At 35.6% G+C, this 25,777-nt stretch overlaps 2 long non-coding RNA genes across 2 annotated transcripts in view; one reads left to right on the top strand and one right to left on the bottom strand.

Annotated features, from left to right (window-relative positions):
- Positions 1-298: 298 nt before the first annotated feature.
- Positions 299-25,777, bottom strand: part of LOC143442114 (uncharacterized) — a 106,722-nt gene continuing 81,243 nt past the window's right edge. The window contains exon 4 of the long non-coding RNA XR_013110046.1: positions 299-10,290. This is a non-coding gene — a long non-coding RNA (uncharacterized LOC143442114). The remainder of the gene's footprint in view (positions 10,291-25,777) is intronic.
- Positions 23,400-25,777, top strand: part of LOC143442115 (uncharacterized) — a 31,087-nt gene continuing 28,709 nt past the window's right edge. Inside the window, exon 1 of the long non-coding RNA XR_013110048.1 lies at positions 23,400-23,495. This is a non-coding gene — a long non-coding RNA (uncharacterized LOC143442115). The remainder of the gene's footprint in view (positions 23,496-25,777) is intronic.

Here is a 25,777-nt window from a genome sequence, read left to right as displayed (position 1 = left end):
TCTAAACAATCTACAAGGAGTTTTAGATCTTTTAACCAACATTAGTATTAAAAACTTCTCTCTGTACACCTGAGTGTACTTATTAGTAAGTGAATTCCATTCTTTCAGGCCTTCCAGACTTACAAAGCAAGGAATGTGGGTGTATCTTGATTCATAAATGTATATATTATGCATGCTTGTACATATATATGTATGTAATATATACACATATTATATATATTGCTTTTATTTTTACTTGATTTTATTTATTTTATTGTATGCCTATTTCTATATTTAAACATATCTGCCAAGTACATTAAATTAACTAATCTGTATGTTGAAATAAACAATGATACATTTTGATGCCTCCAACTCCAATCACATGATTATCTTAATCTTCATCTTGCTTTTCTATAACCATCCATCTCAATACTGATCACTGTCTCTACTTAATCACTTGATTCTATGCATACTAGAATCAGAATTGTTAACCTATGTGCTATGCAAAGCAACTTTCACAGCTACACTATAATCCTTACAGGCAGTGCCTTTCGCATTAGCTTTACATTCTGTTTCCCAAAGTTGCTTCAGCTAGCATTTTCCCCTCACTCTCTTTAATGAGGTTAATATGTCCTTTTGTAATACAGTTAACTTCTCTTGTCACAGTTTGCATTCCACCCTGGGGTTTCTGAATCTCTGGGATTGTTTTGGTTTTATTTGCATATATAAAAGCTTATTCTTTGTGTGTTGAAGTTTTACAGGTTTTGACAAATGCATAACCTATTAAACTTTATCAGGTTACAATCTTATAGGATAGTTTTCTCACCCTAAAATGTCTCCTGTGAATTATCATTAAAAGGGACTGAAGTATCACTTAGTTAAAAGTGCTTGCTGTTCTTGCAGAGGACCTGAATTTGGTTCTTAGCACATAGGTCAGGTAGTTCACAACCATCTAGATCTTCAGCTGCAAGGGATCTGACCACTTTGTCTGGCCTCTGAGGACATCCACACACAGATACATGTAAATAAGCATAAGATAAAATTTAAAATTATTTATTCAAATCTGGTTTCCCTTGAAACTCTTATCAATTATGTCCTATTTAGTAATTCTGTTGGCTTATGTCTCACATAATGTCATATGAATAAAATCATATATAGTGTGTAGCCTATCAGTCTGACTTCTTTCATTTATTAATATATATACATTTTACATATCTTAACTTATTTTTATCACTGCATAGTATCCCATTGCAAAGATATATGACAGTTTAATTAACCTTTCATTTCCTAGAGATATTCTGGTTACTTTTTGTTTGAGATAATTATACATTACACTTAGATGAACACTCATGCATATAATTGATTATGACTTTGTAATTTTAAAAGATTTTGTTAAGATGTGATTTATATTTCTGAATTCGCCCTTGTACATGTATATTTCAGTGTTTGGGCCACATTTATAATATTGCACAAGCATTATTAATAATTTCAGAATAATTTTTGCATCCCCAAATGAAGCCTTGTTTCTACCAGAAATTATTTCACATTTGCTTGTGTCTTTTACGATGAGATCAACTAATCTATGTTTTGTCTGTATATCTAAATATTGCATATAAAATGAACTATATACCATATCACCCTTTCATATTTGTTTTTTTTTTTAATCTTAACACAGTGTTTTCAAAGTGTATCCACATTGAAACATGCATCAATCAATACAAACATACTAATTGTTTTAATATCTGAGCACTATTCCATAATCTAACCTCAGGACCATTCATTGGTACATTCATTCTCACTTAGTACAAATTCAGACTATTCTCACCCTTTAACTATTAAGGATAATAGTGCTCTCAAAATTCAAGTGCACATCTTACAGGAACTTCTATTATGCTGTCTCTTGAGTATATTGCTAGATGTGGAATTACCGTGTCATGTTGTGTCTCCGAGTTTAACTTTTGAGAAAGTTCCAAACTGTTTTCCATAACAACTGTATGTTTTGTATTCCTTACAGCACTGTGTGTGTGTGTGTGTGTGTGTGTGTACTTGTTGATTTTCAAACTGTCCTTATTCTCATCAAGACTTGTAATTGTCTATCTTTTTAGACACAACTGGAAAATTTGTTAAAATGAGGATCTCTTTAATTTCATTAAGTTAAATAAGTACATATAGTATGAATTGTCACCGATATGTGATCCTCATCGCTGGTTAGTGGATTTTGCCACACTTGCAAGTAGAAGTTTATATTCCTTTGTGTAGTTACTCAGTAGGAAAAGCCACACATTAGAAAGCTTTAAGTTTTCAAAATGACTTTATAGGATCTGAGCATTTATGGTCTGAGGATCAATCAATGTCATGCACTGTGTGGAAAACTTGCACACAGTTAAGAAATGTCTCATTTCAAATGCCCCTGACTGACATAAAATTATATTCAGAAGTTTCTATAAATGGAGATTAGGAAGTATAAAATGGCAAAAGAGAGCATAAAATTTATATATAACTGACGAAAGTCAATGATGTTCATATCAGTTAAATAGCTGTTTCAAAGAGAGGACTGGTCCTCAATTCTCTTCCCCAACATTGTCCTAAATCTTTGATCTCTATGACATCTCTGTGCTATAGTCTCTTTATAACCAACCTTACTCTGAGAGTCTTTCATTGATGTTTGTCTGCATTTACCCTGTGTCCAACACTATTCAGGCTTTCAGAGTCAATGCCGGCTCTTCACCTCCAAGACATTCTAAGCAATACATTTTTGCTAGTACATGGGTAATGGTGGAAGAAATCTCTGGATGGGGGCAATTTGAATTTCATTTTACTTGTTAATAATTATAACTAATCTATTAAGACTAATATTTAAAATGTGGATAAAATATGACAAGTAATTATACTATCATTGCATGTTAACCTTTTTAGTTCATAATTTGTTATGCTTCAAGTGTGTGTGTGTGTGTGTGTGCGCGCTTCTATTTAGGGTTCATTAACAGCTATCTCAAGCCACAAAAATAGCTGAAACCAGTACTTTGTGCATTTATTCAAAGTGTATGGGCTATTACTTTATAAGGCAATACACTATTACACATCTGCAGTTGACACCAGTAAGAAGTGAAACTTCTCAGCTTAGCTCTTCTTGATAAGAATTGTAGATTAAAACCAATTTGAGTTAGGCATGGCATGGTAGTTCAGACTTCTATCCCCAACACTTAGGAAGGTGAGTGAGAAAGAAGAATTTTCAATTTGGGGCAAGATTGGATGACACAGTGGATTCCTGGGGAGAGCCTGGGCAACAATGCAGGACACTGTCTTCAAACAAAACAATAAACCAAAATAAAGACAGATAAACAAGTAAATGATCAAGTCATACTCCATACATACTCAGAGATATCCAAGTCACACTTTCATGGATTTTGCCTACTACCAAACTTCCAGCTTCATTTCCTAGCTCAGCAATTAAGAGATTAGCACCTATTCATCTGTGTTTCGGGCAGACAGCCAACTCACCCTGGGACAGAGTGCTCCACTGGTGGCCCAGACTGAACAAGTTTCCTGGTAACCACCCTTCAGATCCTGACTGAAGAACTGAGGTGGGTGTTAAAAGGATATGTCAGAGCAACAGGGTACCAGCCCTCCAACTCTGGGGGCTTACACATCTGCTCTCACAGGAGCCTGTAATCTCCAGACCAGAAATCTGGCTGCACCTTGAAAGATGCCATGTGAGAAACAGCAAAGAGAAAGGAACTCAGAGACTACATGGACGAGAAGGTTGACTTGGTCTCTCAACCTCTCTGCTGCCAGCTGCTGACATAACTGAATTTACCCATAAAAAGACCCACAAACAAAACAAGCAGAATCTGAGACTGAGTCCAGTCCAAACCACAAAATTTCAGTCAAATTAAGTAGATGCTATTTTAAACCAGCACGTTTATTGAGTGATGGTTTAGCTTTGAAAAATAAATAATGAGATAAAGCACCTACTATGTTGCCAACCCTGTATTATTTGCAAGGAAATGCAAAGGTTACATGGGAAAGAGGTAATGTATGTTTGGCTCCCAGGTTTGGAGCTACATTTTGATATGCATATTTCGACTGAAAATTTTCAGAATTTATTTCTTATACATCATTTTTGAGTGATATATTTGGTTACCAAAGATGACATGGCAAGTTAAATATATTAATCATTTTGTAGGCAAATGAATTTTGAACTTCTAACAAACAATTTCCACATAAAGTAGGAAAGCTTGCTAATGAACTGAGTGTTACCTAGGGAGAAATTCAGACCTACTTATGCAATTCAAGAAAAATCAAAACACGTTCCTGTCTGGACATGATAACATAAATTCTTTATTACCTTCATACTAGAATAATTGTTAATACTAAAATAAGATCCATGTGTCTAATAAATACTTATGGAGAAAATGAGTGGCACTAAAGTAATCCATATGGCTATGCAATATCCCCAGGAAGGAGCTGAATTAGAATTTATTCTTGGATCACAGAGATATTCTGTGTATCCAAGTTTGCAGAAATTGGAAAGAGTCTTTACAAACTGGGTAAAGCTTTATGGGAGTTGGTGTCTACTTATAATTCCTGCATTTTTAAGTGCAGGATTCCATGTTTGTTTTTTTCTATTGCCAGAATGGAGGTATTAGTTGCTCCTATGATTTATCACAGTATAAATGTTACTGAGTTGCAAGTGATGCATTACTGACTGAAATATGTAGCCACAAATTCTTACTCAACAAGAAAACCAAAACAATAACTATGGCGTTCCTAAGACGCAGAATGTCTACATGTTTTAGGTTTGTCTTTTTTTAGCATCTACAGTACAAAATATGGAAGTTCTTTTACAATGCAAAAGTGCTTCATGTTTTTTCAAAAGCATTACTCCAAATGGATACAATTTAGGCTTTAAGTATTGTTTGCAGTAAAATATTAAAGGTAGCTTTTGATTTAAAATATTTAAATTAGATATGTCTGTAGATTAATTTCAAAATTAAAACTCATAATCAGATGTTAATTCTAATTATTTTTACTTTCATATAAGTGTAAAATGGTATTTTTATCTCTAAGGTAACATAATGAAGCATGAATCTAAGATGTGAAAAACTGTATACTAATGAAGTTATAATTCCCTTGTGCATTTGATGGGGGGATTTTTTTTCAAAGCATATCTGAAAGTATAAAGAATCCTTTTTAAGTGTTTGATTAGCAGCAAAATTAGTGAGCTAGAAACATTCTTTCTAATACAATGGAGACATAGGAAAGTTGGAAAATCTCCAAGTGAGTATTTGGAAACAGGAACGACTTAATTGTTCTGAGGATGAAAGACAAATTATTGATTACATTTTTCCCAGGAAGGCATTTTCTTTAAAATTAAAAATGATTTTGTTGGTATCTTTGGTGAAGAAAAAGCTGATCTTCTCCCACATAATGCTCATCACACAGCACTTAGGAAATGTTTCAAAATTAATTCAGAGTGCAAATATGTCCTTTAATTATGAATCTCTTAGGCTTGTTGCTCATCTAAACTTAATAAAAACTATGGTTCTTATTTTCTTATATATTAACCATAGTTAGAAAATATAGAGATAAATTCATAATTCATTGTTTTCTGAAGAAAAAATCAACATTTTAAATCAACATCACTAGTTTTGTATATATTTTAAAAATCTGATTTTTAGGAGGTAATGGTGGTGATTTATTGTATTTGAAATAATTAGATCTTTGTGTTGTGTGTGCTTTACCAAAGATGTGAAAATGAATATTTCCCTTGAGTAACTAGAAATTTCAGTGTTCCTAGTTATGACTATATCAGATGAAAGAATATTTTAAAGCGTTCAAATCAGTTTTCTGGTTTTACACAACTAAGAAGGTCTTCTACCTTCCAGGAGAAACATAGCAACAGCCAGGCTGGATGTGGGAGGGGAGATGATCAGAAATGAAGAGATATGGGTAAGGAGGTGTTTGGAGTAGTCACGCTTAGCAGCAGTGTGAAAGACCAGGATTCTTTGTCCAACACTCACTGGAGAAAGAAACTGTAGAATGAAACATGTGAAAAGGTCACATTTCATTGTAATATTCAAGCTTAATTTCAGTTTTGAAGATGCTAATAGAAACAAGGAAAGAAGTTCGGGGACTGCCAAGCAAAGCTCACACATGGATGAATAGCAGACACATTTGGCTTTATTCTAATATATCAGTAAATCTACTTAACCACACTGTGACAAAACACTCATATACATAATATTAATAAATCTAAAACAAACTTCAACAGAACCACAGAGCACAGAAACTGAAGGAGAGGGAATAAAAATTAGGGTAGAAGCATAATGTTTGAATTTCAAGCAAATATATATGCATAATTATGTTTCTGGTGTTAGAATAAGATTATGGAAAATTTTTGGGCACAGAATATGTATAATATAGCTCTCTCTCTGCCTTTCTCTCTCTCTCTCTCTCTCTCTCTCTCTCTCTCTCTCTCTCTCTCTCTCTGTGTGTGTGTGTGTGTGTGTGTGTGTGTGTTGGAAATTTTTTAATTGGGTTTAAGAATTCCTAATTGTATTATAAGAAACTCACAAGATTACCAAAAGCCTCTCTCTAGTCAAACCCATAATAAAAATGGTGCCTTTGAGGAAGTAGACTTTGATGGAGGTCCATGGGCAATATGCAAGGAAAGTCTGAGGACAAGTGGTACAGTTGCTGTGATAATCTAGACAATGAGGCCAGTGAGAGTCTCAGAAGGTGGAGGTGCATGCAGGGCGTGCTGAGCCTGGCAAACTGATTCTAATCACTGGAGCTGAGTCTGATCACTGGAACTGACAGAAAGTTAGAAGGAGAGATCTCGTTTCAGAAAATTGTCCTTTGCAATGTGCACATGTACTTGGCATGCACACCTCACATACAAATCATGCACGGTCACATACACACATATAGTAATATTATACATTCACAAACACACACAAAGCGAGAGAGAAGATGTTAAGAGTCAGTAAGAGCAGAATAAATAGGAAAAAAAAGAACTAAAAGATGTGGCCAGAAATGAAATAAAATATTGTATAAGCAAAAACATTTTCAGACAGATAAAATAAGTGAAATCATTGGATCTACTACCATTTGTTTAGATATTTTACTCCTTTATTTATGACTACTATTGTCTGAAGTTTTTTTCTTTCCCTCCTTCTTTTCTGCCTTCTGCAGAAGAGGCTTTGCTCTGGTTCTCAGACTGGCATTGAACATTTGGGCTGAGGAGATCCTCATATCTCCTGGGTCCCTGAGACTGAAGGCATGTACCAGTGTTCTAGGCTGACCTAACTTCTGAAATTTTCTTTCACTTCATTTCATTGTTTGATGCAAGTAAGTCTAATAAACTGGGCTAAAACATTGGATGGAAATTGTTTCTTGCTTCTTCCATGTTCTGGAAGAGTTTATATAGAATTGGTATTTCTGCCTTGACTATTTCGAAGGCTTTACAAGTGGCATAAATTGAAGCCTTATATAGATACACAATTATGTGAGTCTATTTTTTGAATACTCTCTCATTTTACATGTTTGAAAAATTTGCATGATTCATTGAATTTATCAACCATTAGTTGAAGTTAGTTAGAATGTTCTCACATTGTTCCCTAATGTCTACAGTATTCACACTGATGTACTCTTTCAATTTCTAATACCAGCCACCATCTGTGTTTTTATTTATTTTTTCTCAATAGGCTTGACAACTTGACAATAGGCTTTTCCCAATTCTATTGATCTTACTAAAATGTCAATGTTGGGTGATCTTTTTTTGTTTTGTTTTGTTTTCATCTACTCATCTACAGTTTTCCTGTGCTGTATATTTTCTATGGCCATTTTTCAAATTTTCATTTCCTCTTCTTTCTTTTTAGTTAAATTGTAATTTTTAATTAAAGTAGAAACTTAGAACTTTGATTGAACCCTTTTCTTTTTTCTTTCTTTTTTCCATTAATTAAGTTTTTTTTTATTAAGTTATTTATTTACTTTACATCCTGCTTGCAGATTTCCCTCTCTCCTCTCCTCTAAGTCCCTCCCTCTCATTTTCCATGCACTTTCATTTATGCCTCCTCCCTTTCTCTTCAGAAAAGGGGAGGCCCTCCCATGGATATCAACCCCCTTTGGTATATCAAGCTGCAGTTAGACCAGGCTCATCTTCTATTGATGCTACACAAGGCAACCCAGTTTGGGGCAAGAGATCCAAAGGCAGGCAATGTAGTCAGAGACAGCCCCTGCTTCTGCTTTAGGAGTCCCACATGACAAACCAGCTTCACAACTGTGACATGTGTAGAGGACCTAGATCTGTCCCATGCATGCTTTCTGGATGACAGTTCGGTCTCTATGAGCCCCTGTGGGCCCAGATTAGTAGATTCTGCAGGTTTTCTTGTTGTTGATCTAGTTCTTTCAATTCTTCTTCTCTCTCTTCCACAGGATTCTTCTTCAAGCTCAGCCTGTTTGGCTGTGGGTGTCTGCATCAGTTTCCATCAATTGCTGGGTGAAGTTTCTATGATGACATTTATGCTAGGCTCCTGTCTGAAAGTATAACAGAATATCATTAATAGGGGTGGGCTCCCTCTCATGCCATGGGTCTCAAGCTGGGCCAGTCACTATGTCCTTCCCTCAAAATCTGCTCCCTATTTTACCCCTGCACATCTTGTAGGCAGGACAAATGTTGAGTATTTCCAGTTCTCTCTCTGAATAGTTGGGATGAGCTCTGGAAAATTTAGTATGATACTTCCATTGTGTACAACGTCAGAAGGTTTTATGTTACTAATTCACTCTCATAAAATTATTTTGTGGGGAGGAGATGGCTTCAGCTTCAACTTTCATTTGGAAGTGAAGAAATGAAGACAGACAAACTGAGTGTTCTGATTGGGATTTAAAACTAGAGTTTGCTTTTGAATATCTTGCTCTTGCCACTACACCATATGGGTCCTTGGACTACTTCACCGATCCTCAGATGTAGAAGAGTTGAAGAAACTCATAATCAGACATCGTGTTGGATATAGGGGAAAAAAGCTTTTACGAGAGGAGTGTTTTGGATTTCTTTAAGCATGGTAAATGGGAGTTCTAAGGTTTTTTTTTTTTTTTTTCACCTTAAAAATTTTCCCTCAGGGCTGTTGCATCTAGAGGAAACTCACTTTTCTGTTTCCCGGCCACTGTGGTGGAAATGGCCTAACTATGGCTCTGTTTACTTACCGCAGAGGCTTCTCCATATCCAAGTAGACAGATCTGACCTAAGAAAACAATGAAAAACCAGTGGAATTGGGGAGGTCCTAGAATATAGGTCTCAGAGAAACCAGCTCTGCAACTGCATCCTGATGGACAGCTGCGGAATCTAGAACATGTTTGGAAACTGGTTTATAATTAATCGTTGAATGCAAACAGGCATTTGTATGACTTGAGCGTATCAGAATGTTGTAATGGATATACAAAAGTACCTCAGCATCAAGTGGCAAAACTTGATAGAAATTGTTAAATATATTAGGAAATACATTGATGGACCCCATCATCAGTGTTACCTTGAAAAATTCATTAAGATTACTATTGTAAGATGTGCTGGAAAAAGAGTGTGCTTACTCTCTAACCTGGCACTGGGGGGTGTGGTTAGATAGTGTTCTGGAAAATAATGTAAAAATAAATAAGATGAACCCTGTTCTACTGGCATGTAGATGCTATACCACCTATCATGAAACTGAGAATGGAAAATAATGAGATCTGGGCTATCCTGGGCTATACAGTGAAACTCCTGTCTCAAAAGAAATAACAATCAAATTAACCAAATAAATGGCAAACACAAAAATCTTCTCAAAAAACTCTAATCTAATATTCTTTTAAAATGTAAAATAAAGGCCAATATTGAGTATATAAAATAACAACCTAGGTGGATTTAGCAGCTGACTGAGACAGCCAGGAATTGTGCTTCACAAAACAAGAGATTGTAGAAACTAGAAATAAATGCTAGAAAGCAATTGATATTCACGAAATTGTTCAAGGAAACACTTTTTCCTGTAAAAGAGAAGATAGAAACTATGTGGGAGAACACTTTTCAGATGCAAGAAGGGGGAAATGTCAGGAAACAAGTTATCTAAGAATGGTAAAATGCATGGATGCTAGAAAATGTTTGATGGTGACTTGCAGGAAAAACTTGAACCAACCAGGATCAGAGGAAAGCAACACATTGAAGAAGTTTCGTCACAACTTTTCGACTTAGCAAAGAAATAGATCCGGAAGCTGCGGTGAATGGTTCAGTAGGTAAAGGTGCTTATCACCAAATTGATGATCCAGTTGGAATGCTGATACCTACAAGGGAGTAAGACAAAACCAGAACACTGTATCCTCCAACATCCATATCAGTGTTGCTATGGCACATGTGTTCCTACACACATTAATTAATTAACTAATTAATTAAAATCTTACATGTGGAGAAACGTTAAAATCAGCTCCATTCTATGTATCTCTCCTCAGAAATACGTACACATGTGCACATAGAATGTGTATCCATGTCAAGAAATTCAAATGTCTCCTAAATTCCATTTATACATTCTCTGTTGAGGGGTATATAGCAGAACACAGTGATATATGCATGCTCTTTCAAATCAATATTGTACAGAACATTTTTTTCTCTCATTTGGCTGTAGCCATAGCATCTCCAGTAAAATAAACTTGGGCAAGTTCAGGTCAGTCAGCCGTAAGCAGATGCCAATATTTTATTACTTCTCACTGCCTCTCAATGTGCAATGCAAAATCATGTCCCTGATCAGCTAAGCATGATTAAGATTTTACAAGGCTATTAATCCTGAGGGATACGTACTATCATTTCCTCCTTTGCACTGCCATGGGACCTGAAAAACAGCTGGATGAAACAATGTGGTTTATTCATGTGGTTTTAGCCTATGAAGGAGAGATTGGATTCATTTCTGGTCCGTCTTCCTTGTCAATAAAAACAGGGAGCACATAATAAAGCAACCATGAAACATTTTCATTTTGCTGGAAACTCATCAGTGTTCTACGCAATGCTGTTATATAGAGTATGCTGTGGAAAGTAGTAAAATAACTAATGATTTGGATTGAACAACATATCTATCTATGTATCTATCTAGCTAGCTAGCTAGCTATCATTTATCTATCTATATGTGTGAATATATATGTATACATATATATACATGTATATTTGTGTGGTTATACAAGCTAAAACATTATACAGTTATGTAATAGAAAACTCATAAAAATAGAAAATACAAAAAGAACGTTTCTTAGGCAACTAAAATACCTTAGCATATTCTATATAGAACTACAATATACATTTTATATATTTTATATTCTTTGATAGCAGCACAACAGATTAGTAATTATTAACTGCTTCAATTATGTCATCACTGTGGCTGCTGAAGTAGGGTCTTGAAATAATGGCTCCTACAGAGAAAGACGTAATTTGTCTCTTACAACAATAATTTTATACATCTTCCGAGCAGATAGAGCAACTCCTTAGAAATCAGGATGTCTACTTGCTCATTTCAGAAGCTGCCATTTTTTATCTGGGGTCCAGGATGTTGGGGGAGAGTCCAGCTCCGTTTTTTCTTTAGATCTGCATTTTAAGAATCAGGAAGAAAACACACACTTCTTTTCAGTCAGAGTGCACATCCCTTCCCATTTGTTCCAACCTTGTCATTCAGTTCTCCTCTTGTAACTTATTGAGACAGCCATAGTCAGTAAAAGAGCAGCTGAGATGTGGCACTCAGTTAAAATATATGCCATCAAAAAGGTTGGAGAGACGGCTCAGAGGTTAAGAGCACTATAGGAAGAAGAACAATATCAACTAATAGGACCCCTCTGAGTTCCCAGAAAGTAAACCACCAACAAAAGAGTATATATGAGTTGGTCTATGTCTCCCGCTACATATGCAGTAGAGGACAGTCTTATCTGGCATCAGTGGGAGAGAAAGTGCTTGGTCCTGTGGAGGCTTGATGCCTCAGCAAAGGCGGGTGTTAGATGAATGAGAAGGGAGTGGGTGGAGGGGTTTGTGGGAGAGCACCCTATTAGAGGCAAAGGGTAGGAGGGTGGTGGTTTGCAGAGGGGAGTTTGGGAGCGGCACAACATTTGAAATGAAAATGAAATAAATAAAATAATAAAAAAAGAAAAATATATGTTGTCTATCAGAAGATGGTCACAATATTGGGATTGTGGGGTAAAAGTAGGAGTTTGGGTAGGAAAAAAAATGGGAAAAATTCCCCTAACTCATGTCATAGTTAAAATCAGAATTATATCCATAGAAGAAATTAGCCCAGTAGGATTCTGCCAGACCTGTGCTCAGAAGACAATTTAACGCTTTAATATTTTTCATGTTAAATAAGAAAGAATCAAAACAGATTAATTAATCATTCCAGTAAAAATAATTCTTTTAAAGGAGTATGAAAGAGCAGGGATGAATTAATAAAGATACAATTGGAGATCAATAATTTATAAATGAGAGTAGAACAGTTGAGTGATAAATTTAAGTGCTAGCTCTCTAAAAGATCATTAAAAGAGATAAACTGCAGAAAAGGCAAGTCAATAAAAAAGGAAGATGCTAATCCTTGGTATTATGTATGAAAGGGTGATATAACCACGAGAAAGAAAATGTAATCCTATGCTTACACAAGAAGCCCGCCAGAGATGTCAGTCAGAGCATCTCCCTTGGACCAGGACTCTCCTTGTTTAGTACTTAGAGACACCTGCTAATAAAGTAATTCATTTGTTAATCGGTTACAGTAACAAAATCAAAATCAACCTAAAACAATCTTGGCAACAGAGTGGAAAAGAGCTGGGCATGCCGGTGTATCTCACCATTCTGAAGGCTGAGACAAAAACAATCATGGTTTCAAGGCCGTCCTGGGCTACATAATGACTTTCAGATAATTTAGGAAAATAAATTTTCTTAAATAAATAAGAAACAAATCAACAAAGAATCTACAAAAGAAAGAAAGATGTTAATGTTTTCTAGTAAATTATAAACACCATTTGCTCTGCTAATGTACTTTTGCCTTTTTACATTCACTTGTTTAGTGTGTTTGTTTATGTGTGAGTGTGTTTCTGCATGAATGAGTGCACACATGTGTGAACATAAGAAAATATGAAAGAAAATTCCATATAAACATCTTGAAAAAGAAGTTAGTTATTAGATTGTTATGAAAAAATGGGGCTCTATAACTAGAAAACTTCTGTATGTAACAATATTTAACATTAATAGTAGATCAAAGTATATTTCACATTAATAAAAGACCAAGCCAATGATAGCATAAACAGTTAAAATATTGTGTTTATATAATAATGTCATATCTATGCTATAAGGATAGATGGTAGAGGTATAAATTAATAGCAAGTAGAATATAGATACATAATAAATAGGTAACAGATAAATAGATGAAAGATTAGAAATAATATATAGATAAATGATACAAATAAGTGTTAAAAAAAAGGTAACACCAAAAGATAAATAATTCCAACAGAATTCAATTATTTTTAGGAGTGTTAGAATAAAACAAAAAGACAAAACTGTAATGATATACAAGATCTAAACAACACCACTAATGATCCACTGGTATATCTTGTCATCTAATCAGGATTAAATACATAGTATCATTAGATATACAATTAACTCACGCCAAAAATTAAGCATTTTACAAATAATAATAGAGGCTAGGATATTAACTACTACTATTTTAAATTAAAGAATAATAGGACAAAAAACTAGAAATCTCCAATTTCTGAAAACTAGACAATTTACTTTTCAATAACAGAAGAAAAAGCCAGTGGATTTCACATGGCCTATGTATAAAGTGCCAATGAACAGACAAATACTTTGGGAATAAAAATAAAGTCATGTTCTTTAAAGAGTTTTAAATTCTCATATTAAAGAAGAAAGAGGTTGGTAAGGTCTAAGCTTTTATATCAAGAATTCTGATAGCAGAAAGAACAGCATACTAAATAAATACACACACAAATATATTGACCTAAAAAATAAACACCATTAATAAGTGAAATACAAAGCCCACATTATATATTCATTCAAAAATGCACAAAATTCTGTTTTGTTTTTGAATAATAAACTAGCTCCCCACAACATGATTAAATAAATGAAATAAAACATGTTTATAATATAAGAAACACAAAGAACATCACTATCATTCTCAATTATAAGCAAAACTAAAAGTATATTGAATGACTTTATATAAATGTCTTTAATAATTAAGGTAAAATGAACTACTTAAGATAATGCAAAAAGGTTTCAAAATACATAGATGTTTGAATAATAGCATATCTGCTTTAAGAATTAACTAATTTATTTTTCATAAAGAAACACTATTTCAACTGAATCCATCAAAGAAATTTGTCTAAGTACTTAAGAACAAATAATAGCAATTCTACACAAATCCCATCATAAAATGATGAGAATAATTAGAGGAAACAATTCTATTCAATGGCTGAAGTTTATGTAAAATCTGGCAAAAATTACAAAAAATTAAAATCACAAATGAACCACTTTCATGAATACAGATGGAAGTGTACTGACCAAAATATTAGCAAACTAAATAGAGCACTGCATTAAAATGGATTAGTTTTTGTCTGTGAATTCTAACAGGGTTTTAGCAATAAAAGAACACAAATAGCCAGCATTAACATAAAAAAGAATATAAAACTTGTCACATGAACAAATGAAAGAAAAAAGCTCAAAAACCACAAAACCTTTTATGTATGCAGAGACCAGATGAGATCTTCATTTGGAAATTGACCAGTTCACTAACATATTGTATGTAACTACAGAGATTTAAGAATAGTCAAAAGCATATGGTCAGCAGGATAGCTCAGTAGGTAGAGGTACATATTTCCATGGTTGTGAACATTGATTTGATTCCCAAGACCCATGTGGTTAAAAAGAGAATATTGACTGCCACAAGTCATCCTATGATCTCCTCTCATGTATTGTAGTACAAATGCTCTCTACCCACAGTAAATACATAAAGGTAATTTAAATGTTGTTAAAGAATAGGCAAGAGTCTTACAGAAGAATAAGGAAGAATGATTTCTTTAGTGGTTATTGTCATGATATGACCATTAAAACAGCATTGTTTGACAATATAATGTATCAATGGAACCAGTGCAAATCCAGAATCTTTTTACATTCATGTGGCTGTATGAGAGAGGTGTCATAGGCTATGGGAATGCAAGGAAGTGGTTTCATTACATAAACACACACATCAAATTAAAATTCCAGTAATGGAGAACAAGGCTGTAAAACAGTACAGATCAAGAAGAAAATTAAGTATTTTGGAAAGAGCCAATGATTTATTAATCAGTACATATCATTAACACTACATTAAGGAGAAAATGATAGCTGATCAGAATTACAGTTCTGTTAGTAAGATTTATGAAGAGTGTTTAGGTATGAAGATGGCTCAGTGGAATATTAGCACTTGCTGCAAAAGTCCAACAGCATAAATTCAATCACTGGGATGCACAGTCAAAGTAAACAATCTTCTCCTGAGTATTGTCCTCTGACCTGCACACGTGTAACCTGACTTGCACACGTGCACACACCCGGCACAGAAATATGCAGCATTAATGAATAACTTAAAGAACGTTTAGTGACTAAAAGCATCATAGATAGAATTCAAATCAAAACATGGAAGTACATGACATATACATATGCATAGATCAATTGTATCCAAATTCATCTAGGCTAGATGAAGAGCATTTTCAAATAGATCTGAAAGCAATCGAGTTTGGTAGAAAACTTGGGAAATGGCTTTAATAGACTGTGGATAACTGTTCATGTCCAAATGTTTGTGATTATCCCTCCAACTTCATTGTTCATCAACTTGATGTAAGTCAGAGACAGACTGAGGCCTCTATTCTAACAGAGTAGAGACAGCAGAGACAGTTCCAGCATTAGTAGGGCTATAGTACAGTTGAACCCAGCACAGTGGCAACAGGATACAAACTGGTGAGAGGATTTAGAGAATGGATGGACAGACTGATTAAAGTAATATATACACAGTTGCATTCAGTACATCCTTGGCAGAAATTAGTTCATGTGTACATGCATGCATGTATTATCTCAAAGACAGTATTCATGTTAACCAAAAGGAGTGGAGGGGATTGAGAGTGGGGAGAACAAATTTGTATGGATAGTAGAAGGAGCCAATCAATTACAGGAATATTTCAATGTTCTAAAGTCCTGAAAATAATTGAGCTATTGTTATCTCCACCAAGATGGACTATTGGTTGATGATAACCATAGGTGCATCAGTAAAAAGAGAAACTCACCAATGTGCTAAACTTTTATTTTCCCAAGAAGCAGAGGGGTTCAGCCTTCTTGGAAAAAAAGACTAACCCAGACTAGCTTGCTTCAGTACTTTTATTCAATCATTACACAAAATTAACTCTGAAAAAATTAGCTCTGAAAGGTTGCAACTACCAAAGCTATCTTGTTCTTGCTGCCAGAGAGAACAGACAATCCACACATATCTCAGCACCTTATGACTGTCACTAGCTATAATCAAACCTAAAAACTCCAAGTTTGCCAGGAGGGTCTTAGGACCAAGGTCTGTGCAGCTGCAAGTTCTCACAGAACACCAAAGGCAGATTTCCAGGGAGACAACATTTCTTCAAGGTTTATGCAATCTCAAAAAAAATTTTTTCAGCCTCTATTGATTGACCCAAGCATAGCAGGGGATTTGCTGAAACATTTCACTTAAAGCCAGACATAAAGGCCTTACTTTACATATCACTATAATGGATAATAACCAAAGATATAATATCTTATAAAAGAAGCCATACAAAACAATGAAAACTATAAGGAGTTAAACTAAGCAAACTTTCTTTTACTTCTAGGTGGGACACTACTTGTCAGCTACTACTTCCCAGGGCAGAAAATGAAGAGTTCTTCTCAGCTGCTTATCTCAGGGAGAAATACAGTGTTGAACAGCTCATATCCACATGTAACTCCAGCTCCATAGGATCTGACACCCTCTTTTGTCCTCCAAAAGAACCAGCATCATATGGCATGTACACACACACACACACACACACACACACATTTATTATAGTATAATATATATTATACTTTTATCAATATGATTATACTTACTATCAATATAATTTTATACTTTTTATCAACAAAAATATAATTCAATGTAATATTTATGTATAACATTATTTATCACATGATATTACAATATAATTATATATAATAATAATAAATGTATATACACATAAATTGGAAAAAAATCATTGTAGATGGGCAATTTGAGCATCTACAGTGACATCAGTATGGAGTTGTCTCAAAAACTATATTAGAACTAGTTTACCTATTTTCCCCAACCAAATAAAGTAGTTTTATGCATACTAGGAATTTTATTTTTAATAAGTTCTAATAAAATAACAAAACAAAATAACATTTTCTAGTAAAATAATTAAGAACTAATTATTTTAAATTGAATAAATGTGGATGCTAATAGTTTCTGGAAATTGTGTTCAGCAGTGCAGAGGTAATTTTCGGCTTCTGGTGCATATAGGGGTAGATGTTCTCAGTGCCTAGGAATGCCAGCATCACTAGACATCATTTGAATAGTTTTTCTTTGAATTACCTGGTAGCACCTATAAATAAGGTTACTCCCACCCCTGCAAACACTTTTTCAGTCTCTGACCAGAGATCTAATATAATTGGCAAATTTGGAGAACTTGAGAGTTTGTAACTTATTTAAATGCTACATCCAGCAGGATTCCGGACGCCATCTGGATTAAGAATGTATACATGCAGTTAGACAGAACAGAATCAGTATTAGCAGCTTCTGAGCGGACACTGACTTTCATTCTTCATGAATTAGTTTGGGGACCCTGACAGATTTGCTTATTATCTGACTGCCACATTTTATGAATTTCAGAAACAGATTGTAAAGGCAGAATTTGGAAAAAAGCTTCCAAGGAGTTATCTTGAGTCTCAAGGCAGGAGGCCCGAGCAGGTTCATTTGCATAAGAAAGAAAGGGAGGGAATGAGTTAGGGTGAATGCTGGTGATCTAAGGGGTGGGCAAGCAAGGATCCCTGAGAGGGCTTGAGAACATGAAGGGAGTGTAGGAAGGAAGGCCTTATCCATGCATGATTCCTTGCTGCATAACACCTCGTACAGACACATATTCTAGGAAGATTTGAAGAAATTCCAAAATATGAAGGTTGCAACCCAGTAGGTAGATAAATAAATGACACTTTATTAAAAAAAAAAAGAAAGAGGAGTAGGAGGAACATAGATCTAAGTAAAAAGGAGAAGAATGTATAGAATCATAAAACGATCTTATGGCATTTATAAGTGTTATCCTATCCACATCTTCCTTTATCTTTAATTATGCTCCGTTCCGGAGAAAACACAAGTCTCAATTTTCACTCTTAGTATATCATATGACACAGAAAGCATCTCTTCCTGTATGAATTTGGTTGTTACTGGATATTAATATTTTTAAAACAAACAGAGGGACTTCCAGAAAAGATAAAATGATCTACAGAACACCATTCGATAACAAGATAAACTTATCGTACACATGTTATACCTTGCACTCCTCATTCATATGTAGTATCTTGCTTAGATTCTTAGTGACCTTAACAAATGACATGCTTAAAAACACCCCCACAAAGAAGGACTAAAAAAGAACTAAAATTCATATTTTAGTTAAAGGCCACAGCATCAGCTGCAAAAGTCCTTTCTGAGCTGTTTATAATTTGAAAATACCAATGATTTATACATACTGTGTAATGAATCAAAATGGTCATCAAGAGAGTGGCCAGTAAATATTTAATGGCTTTGTGAACATCAGACCTATTATTTTAACTTGCTTCCATTACATGTAAAGAGAATATTGAAAAACGGTGGCCTTTTCTGCTGAAGACATCATGTTTTAAAACCGCGCCACTCATAAAAATTTTACCGTTAATAGCAACCTTATAAATTATTTCATCCTAATTTTACTAATGAGTTCCAGCTAGAGAGGGGTTAAGTGGCTTTTCCAATCGAGGGCTGGCTTTTACCCCTTTTATTTTCATTGAGATCAGGTTTTGCTCTACTGTTACTTCATAAAACAAAGTTTGTTTTCAGGCTGTGCCTTGACCCAAGAGTCTCTAATTTACAAACAGCTTTTTGCTCCATTTTAGAGGTGGGCTGCTATGGCCCCTGGGTGTTACCATAACCCACATTATACATTGGGCACCACTCATCGTATTTTTAACCAGCTCTGGTTAAAACAATGACCTAATCCTGGTAGTAGAAAGGGTGTCAAATTTTAAGATGATGTGGGTGAATTGAGACTTTGAAGGTACATAGGCATCTTAAAATCAAAGCAAGAAAACTAGACACAAGAACTCATATGGCTCATTAGTCCAAGGAAAGGCTGTACTTCCCTCACATGAACCCCATAAAATTATGGACACTTATCAGTGTGATGGCAGGCCCTTCCTTGCACCAGTCTGCACCCTTTGTTATATTGGCCTGAATTCTTAGTTATCATATCAATACAGACTCCATTAATATTACCCATCAGCCTACTTCTAGAACCTTTTGAATGATGCCACTTTAACTTATATTCAGTCTGTAAGCCACATACATGCCTATAGAAATACTCTCATGATGCACTGCTGTGAGATACATTATATGAAATTTAATGTTAATAATTAACGTTGAAATAAAAGAACCTTCATTTATGTGCATTAGCCAGATTACCGAGGTAGGGAAATTATCTAGCAAATTTCTATAGCTGAAACTATTGAACCTTGTGAGTTTGTTGGTATTCAGAAAAGTCTGACATTGCAGAATGACACAGGTATGTCCCTCTGTGACATAGAGTACATGTGACAGATTTCTCTCATGGTTCCTCCATTTCCCTCTGGTGTGCTGTGATCTAGCCTCTAGTATATTGTGGTCTAGCCTCTAGTGTGTTGTAGTCTAGCCCTTGCTTTATCTTTCTCCACTTATAGATTATACCAATCCCTCGATAACACATTTTACTTAAATTTTCAACATAATCATGAAGAACTAGGTTCTATTTTAAGTTGGTTGTTTTTATTTGTTCCATTGTGGGCTCTAGTCCAGGAAGATTACTGCCCAGATAACAAGGGCATCAAAAGACCTGTCCTATTTTTCGGACATACATATCTTTGAAAGCCGTTCAAAAGACTATTTAATACATATAAGAATTGCCATAGTGATTATATTATGGGATAGAAAATCAAAATGGGTTCAGATTTCCTTTCCCAAACCATATGTATGCCAATATAGGGGGATTCGTCTGAATTGGATTTACCTTGCTAGTCCTTGGCCCTGCATCAAAATCTACATCTTTCTCATGTAATGTCTGGCTCTAACATTCATAATGTCATGGCCCAACATATCTTCTGAAAGTGTTCTTTCACCTCCTGTTCTATGCTGCTTAACTCATTATCTGCTTTATACAAAATCATCTTGCAGGGGACTTATCACTGTTCATGCTCACATTTCCAATGCTGGCAAAATCTGATCAGTTGTTTTCCACTGAGAGATCCATGTCTTCAGCAAATACTTGTTAAGAAACTGGGCTGCTCCTACCATCTTAACAAGCTCTGGGAATATGTTGGTGAGCAAGAAAGGCAACGTTTTTCTTTCCTTACGCAGCACTGAGTCCAACAGGGAAAGCAGGTAGTTACATAACTGGGGTTATTGTGCTACTTGTTCTGATCCACAAAGTACAAAATTTGAGACAGTCCAAGCTCCAGTAGTAATTATTTTTTAAATGGGCACTGATGGATGAGTAGGCAGTTCCTAATACCACAAGCCAGCATCCACTTTTACAACTGTGTTTGGGAATTCTTCTTTACTTTCAATAAAATTACTCTGAGAAGAATATTTGCAAATCTATTTTATTTAGAAACTAAGTTTGTATTTGTTTGTTTGCTTATTTGTTGCTACAGAACGTATTTGCAACATTTAGATTTTCAGAATTCCTGTATGGAGTCTTAACACCTGGGATGTCAAGTCTGGTAAAGATGAAGTTTCCTAATCATAGGTCACTCTTAGAATTGCATAGATTAGTATTATCTATGAGTTGATGGGCTTCCCATCAGTCTTAGGGAAATGATCTCTGGAGAGGTAGAGATCACACTCAAGTGTACATACATAAAGGTCGCCCTCACTGACACATACTGGCTGCCATCAGTGTCTACGGATTCACAGTGCGACTAAATTCTCTTTCCTAATTCTCTGCTAATTGCCTGAAAAAAAAAAAAAAAAAAAAAACAGTGCATGTGCTTTTTAGCTGCCTATATGACAAAGTCTCATCTTCATTATGTCCCTATTGCATCACCTAAGGCTCTATATTGGTATACAAGCATTTCTGGGAACTAAAATGACACATGCCTAGGGCAACGGCCAGTTAGTGCAGCCCTCTGACTTGGGAGAAACAGGTTTAGAAAGGTCAGTGTTCAAAATTCCTGCTTCACTTATCTGGAGTTGTATATTTTTGTCTGGGAAGAGAAAAGCATGGTTCCTGTAAATGGTTTGCCGCTGGCCAACTAACAAAATTGGGGCAAAGTTTATCAAAATCCCTTAGAGTTTGGAGCCAACAATCCAATGTTTTATTAACTAAATCTTTTTTGTTGCCAAAACTTTCTGCATAAATCTGTTACCTTACTTAGGATATGGTCAGTCTGCTAGAACATGATATCCAATAATCATTTGGTACATTTGAGAAGATTCACCTTTACTTCTCTCTAATTTGGAGATCAATATGAGCATCTAAGTTGTAAGAACTCCTGTTCCATGGAGTTCTAGAAAGAGAAAAAGTTGGCTTAAATTATTTTGAGTAGCTTTTTTACCCTACTTCTCCAGCATATTTGACTACTCGGGATAGTGAATCAAGTGGCTATAGGTTTCAGTTGGAAGAGGGAGAAAGGTAGAAAGAAGACCCACGAAATGCCTGCATCTCGCCCCTTCTTACTTCAGAAAGTAAATGCAAACATGGGGTAACATCAAATGTAGGGACTCGGAAATACAGTTCTGAAAGAGTAGCCTTATGCTCAGCACCATGGCTACCATAAATAAGGTAAGGAACAAATACTGGCATAAAACTAGCCTTCTGCACAAACATACTTTAGAAATGCAAGCTGAACAAAAAGCTTTATCCACACAAAAGGTTATTGGCTCTGCAAATGCATATGTAGGTTTTTTTTTTTTTTTTTTTTTTTTTTGTTTTTTTTTTTTTTTTTGGTGAGCATAGGAATTTATTGGTTTAATAAGAAATGAGGCATGTTCCCTTTGGGCAAATGTCGGGGTAATTTATTGCTGTCCAACAAATTACCCTACATCTTAGACTCAAAGCAAGAGTTCACAAAGTTTCCCCCACAAGAAGAAAGCTGGTGTGTTTTTAGATTCTTCAGGCCATGAAGTCTTTCATTATTCAACTTTACCACTTTTGTGTAAAGTGAAATAGTTTACATAACATACAAATAAATACGTGATTCTGTGTTCCCAGATTCTGCATTGTTAAGCCAATTGATGTCTGGGATTTGTCCCATGAGCTGTAAATTGCCAATTTCTTAATGAAAACAATTGTATTATCTATTCTCATGACTTTTTGAGTAAGGTAGAGTTATCACTGGACAGGTCATCTTGTATATTTTAGCCACTGTCATGTGGCTAGCATTTGATGCAGTTCCCTTAGTTGACATGACAGGTCTCTCCTGTGCTGTCCCTTTTGCTTCTTAGAAAGTAATTCAAGCTTCTTTTAAATCAGGGCAGCAGATATGGCAGCTTTGACAAACATCTGCCTTCGTCATTCTTGTTAAAGTGATATTGGACAATGTGTGGTCATCGGCAAAGCTCAAATTGAAGGGACAATAGGAGGTTCAGGGTTGGGGTGTGGAATAGCATATGGCAAAAGTGCACCCAGGAAGAGGGACAGGGGAGTTCTAGTCACTTTTTATAAACAATCATACAATTTGTTAAGTACTAAACAATTTCACTTTAGTAGTCTCAACACTATACAATTTCATAAATAAGTTCTAAAAATAATTTTGACAGTAAAATTACTTTCACAGTTTGTAATCTATTGTGCAAAAATGTATATGCATAAGTTATTTTTGTATGTTGTAAAATTACATTGCTACAGCAGGCATGGGAAGAAAAATTGGAAGAACAAATAATCTCTGTGGAGGGCAGCCTAGATGAAAGAGCTTTTAGCTGAGCAAGTAAGCGGGGTGATTTACTGATGGTTTAATTTTTACTTAAATTCCTGATTTCCTTCAGAGCTTACCTGTAAAGGTTCACATTGTACATACTGCCTGTCATCATAATAGAAACAGTGGCCTCTGGCTTAGAATATTCTATTAGAGCTTCCTGGACAGCAGTGCAAACAACTGACACCAGAACTTAGACTAACTTACCAAGGAGTAAGAAGAACTGAAGCCGTGGATTTACTCCAATTCTGAAGACATACTAAGAAAATACCAAGAGGTTGGTGTGTGTGTGTGTGTGTGTGTGTGTGTGTGTGTGTGTGTGCGCGCTTGTGCATGTGTGTATTTCAATGGTTAGTTTCTGCCAACTTTCTACCAACTAGAGTTATATGGGAAGAGAGAACCTCAAGTGAAAAATTGCTTTGACCAAATCTTTTTTAGTAATGTCTGTGGAAGAGAGACATTTTCTTGATGAATGATTGACATAAGAGGGTTCATTCAGGTCGTGGTGGACAGTGCCACCCACAGCAAGTTGGTCTCGGATCTCATAAGAAAGCAAGCTGAGCAAGCCATGGAGACCATGGACTGACACAGCATAAATAAAGCTTGCTTTGCCTAATTTAGAATTGTCAGTTGTGATGGTCTAAATCATCTTGGCTGTGTGTGGTCCACTGCTGGGGTGTCATGGGGTGTGATCGTGGGGCATATCTCCACAGTCTCTGCTTCACTTTTTGCTTCCAGGTTTATATTTTAGTTCCTGTACTGAATTCTTTAAATGATGAACTACAGCATGGAAATAAAAAAAAAAAAATTCCTTTCCAAGTTGCTTTTGTTCAGTGTTTTATCACAACATCAGAAACCAAGCTGGAATATGTGTGTATGTATGTGTACACATCGAATATAAATGTATTCTAATTGAATGCATATATATATATATATATATATATATATATATATGAATTTAATAGACAATTTAGTAATTGCATGTTGCCTTTGGAACTTTCTAATAATACTTAGAGGAAAAAAATATCTCACCTGTAAAATCATCTGTAAAATGATTTTTACAAATCCCCTTCCCCTGGAATTGTGATGAACTAATTGAAATGCTTTCTAGTGCATTAGAATTGCAAAAGTATTCACAGTTCTGTAGAACATGCTGAATTAAATTACAAGAGTTATGAGATTGATGTTTGCCACATACAGGAAACATGAACTATACTATCTGCAGAATGTTATGGAGCGAGAACTGTAGTTCTATCTGTTTCTTTTCCAATAAAAAAGGAAGGCTGATAAAGGTTAGGAGTGTTGGCAGTCTACAGCAGTTTAATACTGAAGTAACACAGGAGGCTATAAAGCTCTGATTTGCCTAATTTGGAACTGTCAGTTTTGATGGTCTAAATCACCTTGGCTGTGTGTGGTCCACTGCTGGGGTGTCATGGGGCATGAGGTTAGGGCGATGATGCACACAGTCAGTTCTTGTTAAGTAGTAGGAAGAACCTCTGAGACTCCTGCCAAGATTCCATATAGAGCAGGGAGGAGGGAGCAGAGATTCAGGCTCTGGGTTGTCTACAAAGATCATCTCCCAAGCCACTGTAAAATAATGTTTTCTGCATATACTATATCATTGTCATGATGCTGTGTAAAAACTTGAAATGCATCTTCAGATAGAGGTGCCTCTTCATTCTATCTTAAAACTCAATTCTATAGCAGGAACATTATTTCAGAATTAATCAAATTATGATAAAGTCCCAGAAACCAATTTATGCAGTTTCTTCCTGACTCCCTTTCTCTCCTTTCCATGGTTACTGCAAAGCATTTGCAAGTTTGCTTAGTGTAAGCGTTCATATCAACCTGACAACAATCTTGAAATCACCTGGGAGATTGGCCTCTGGATGTACCTGGGGGGATTATCTTGATTAAGTTAACTAACCTGTAAATGCCCACTGTCTGTGGTGACCCCAGTCCTAGGCAGGAGACCTTGGGGAAAGTTGAGCTTAGTACCAGTCTGCAGGCACTTGTGGGTCCCTTGTTCTGGAGGGTGTCCCACGACGACGATCTCCCGACTAGGGACAGGGTGAGAGCAGGGAGGGCTTGCTACTATCTCCATGCTGCCTCTGTCCTGTGTCTCCGCTGTCTGTAGGTCTCTGGCCCAGCCTGATGCGGGAGGTCACTCATGCTCAACCAAACACCCAGCTGCTTCTCACAGACCACTGCCCTACACACACTCATTGTGCTCTTCTGAACATAAATGTGATGCATTCAGCTCCTTCAGGTTCCTGCTGCCTCACTCCCCATCATGTTGTTTTTTGCTTGTACTCTGATATGTAAGAAGACAAGTAAAGAAGCTTTGGACAAGATGTATCACAACAATAACAGGACACGACACTGAGCCACTTAGTGTGGCATCTTACCCTTATTATGCTGTGACACTTCATCTTCAAATTTGTTCTTCAACAAATCTCTTTGCTTTCCCCTTTTTCTCTGTTTCCGTATACTCTTTTTTTTTTTTTTTTTTTTTTTTTTTTTTTTAAGTTACCTGTCACACAGACTCTCAGACCTTCA

This window comes from Arvicanthis niloticus, chromosome 4, assembly GCF_011762505.2.
Source record: "Arvicanthis niloticus isolate mArvNil1 chromosome 4, mArvNil1.pat.X, whole genome shotgun sequence".
NCBI lineage: Eukaryota > Metazoa > Chordata > Mammalia > Rodentia > Muridae > Arvicanthis > Arvicanthis niloticus.
Note: the sequence above shows the minus strand (reverse complement) of the source record. Positions and strands in the feature narration are given on the sequence as shown.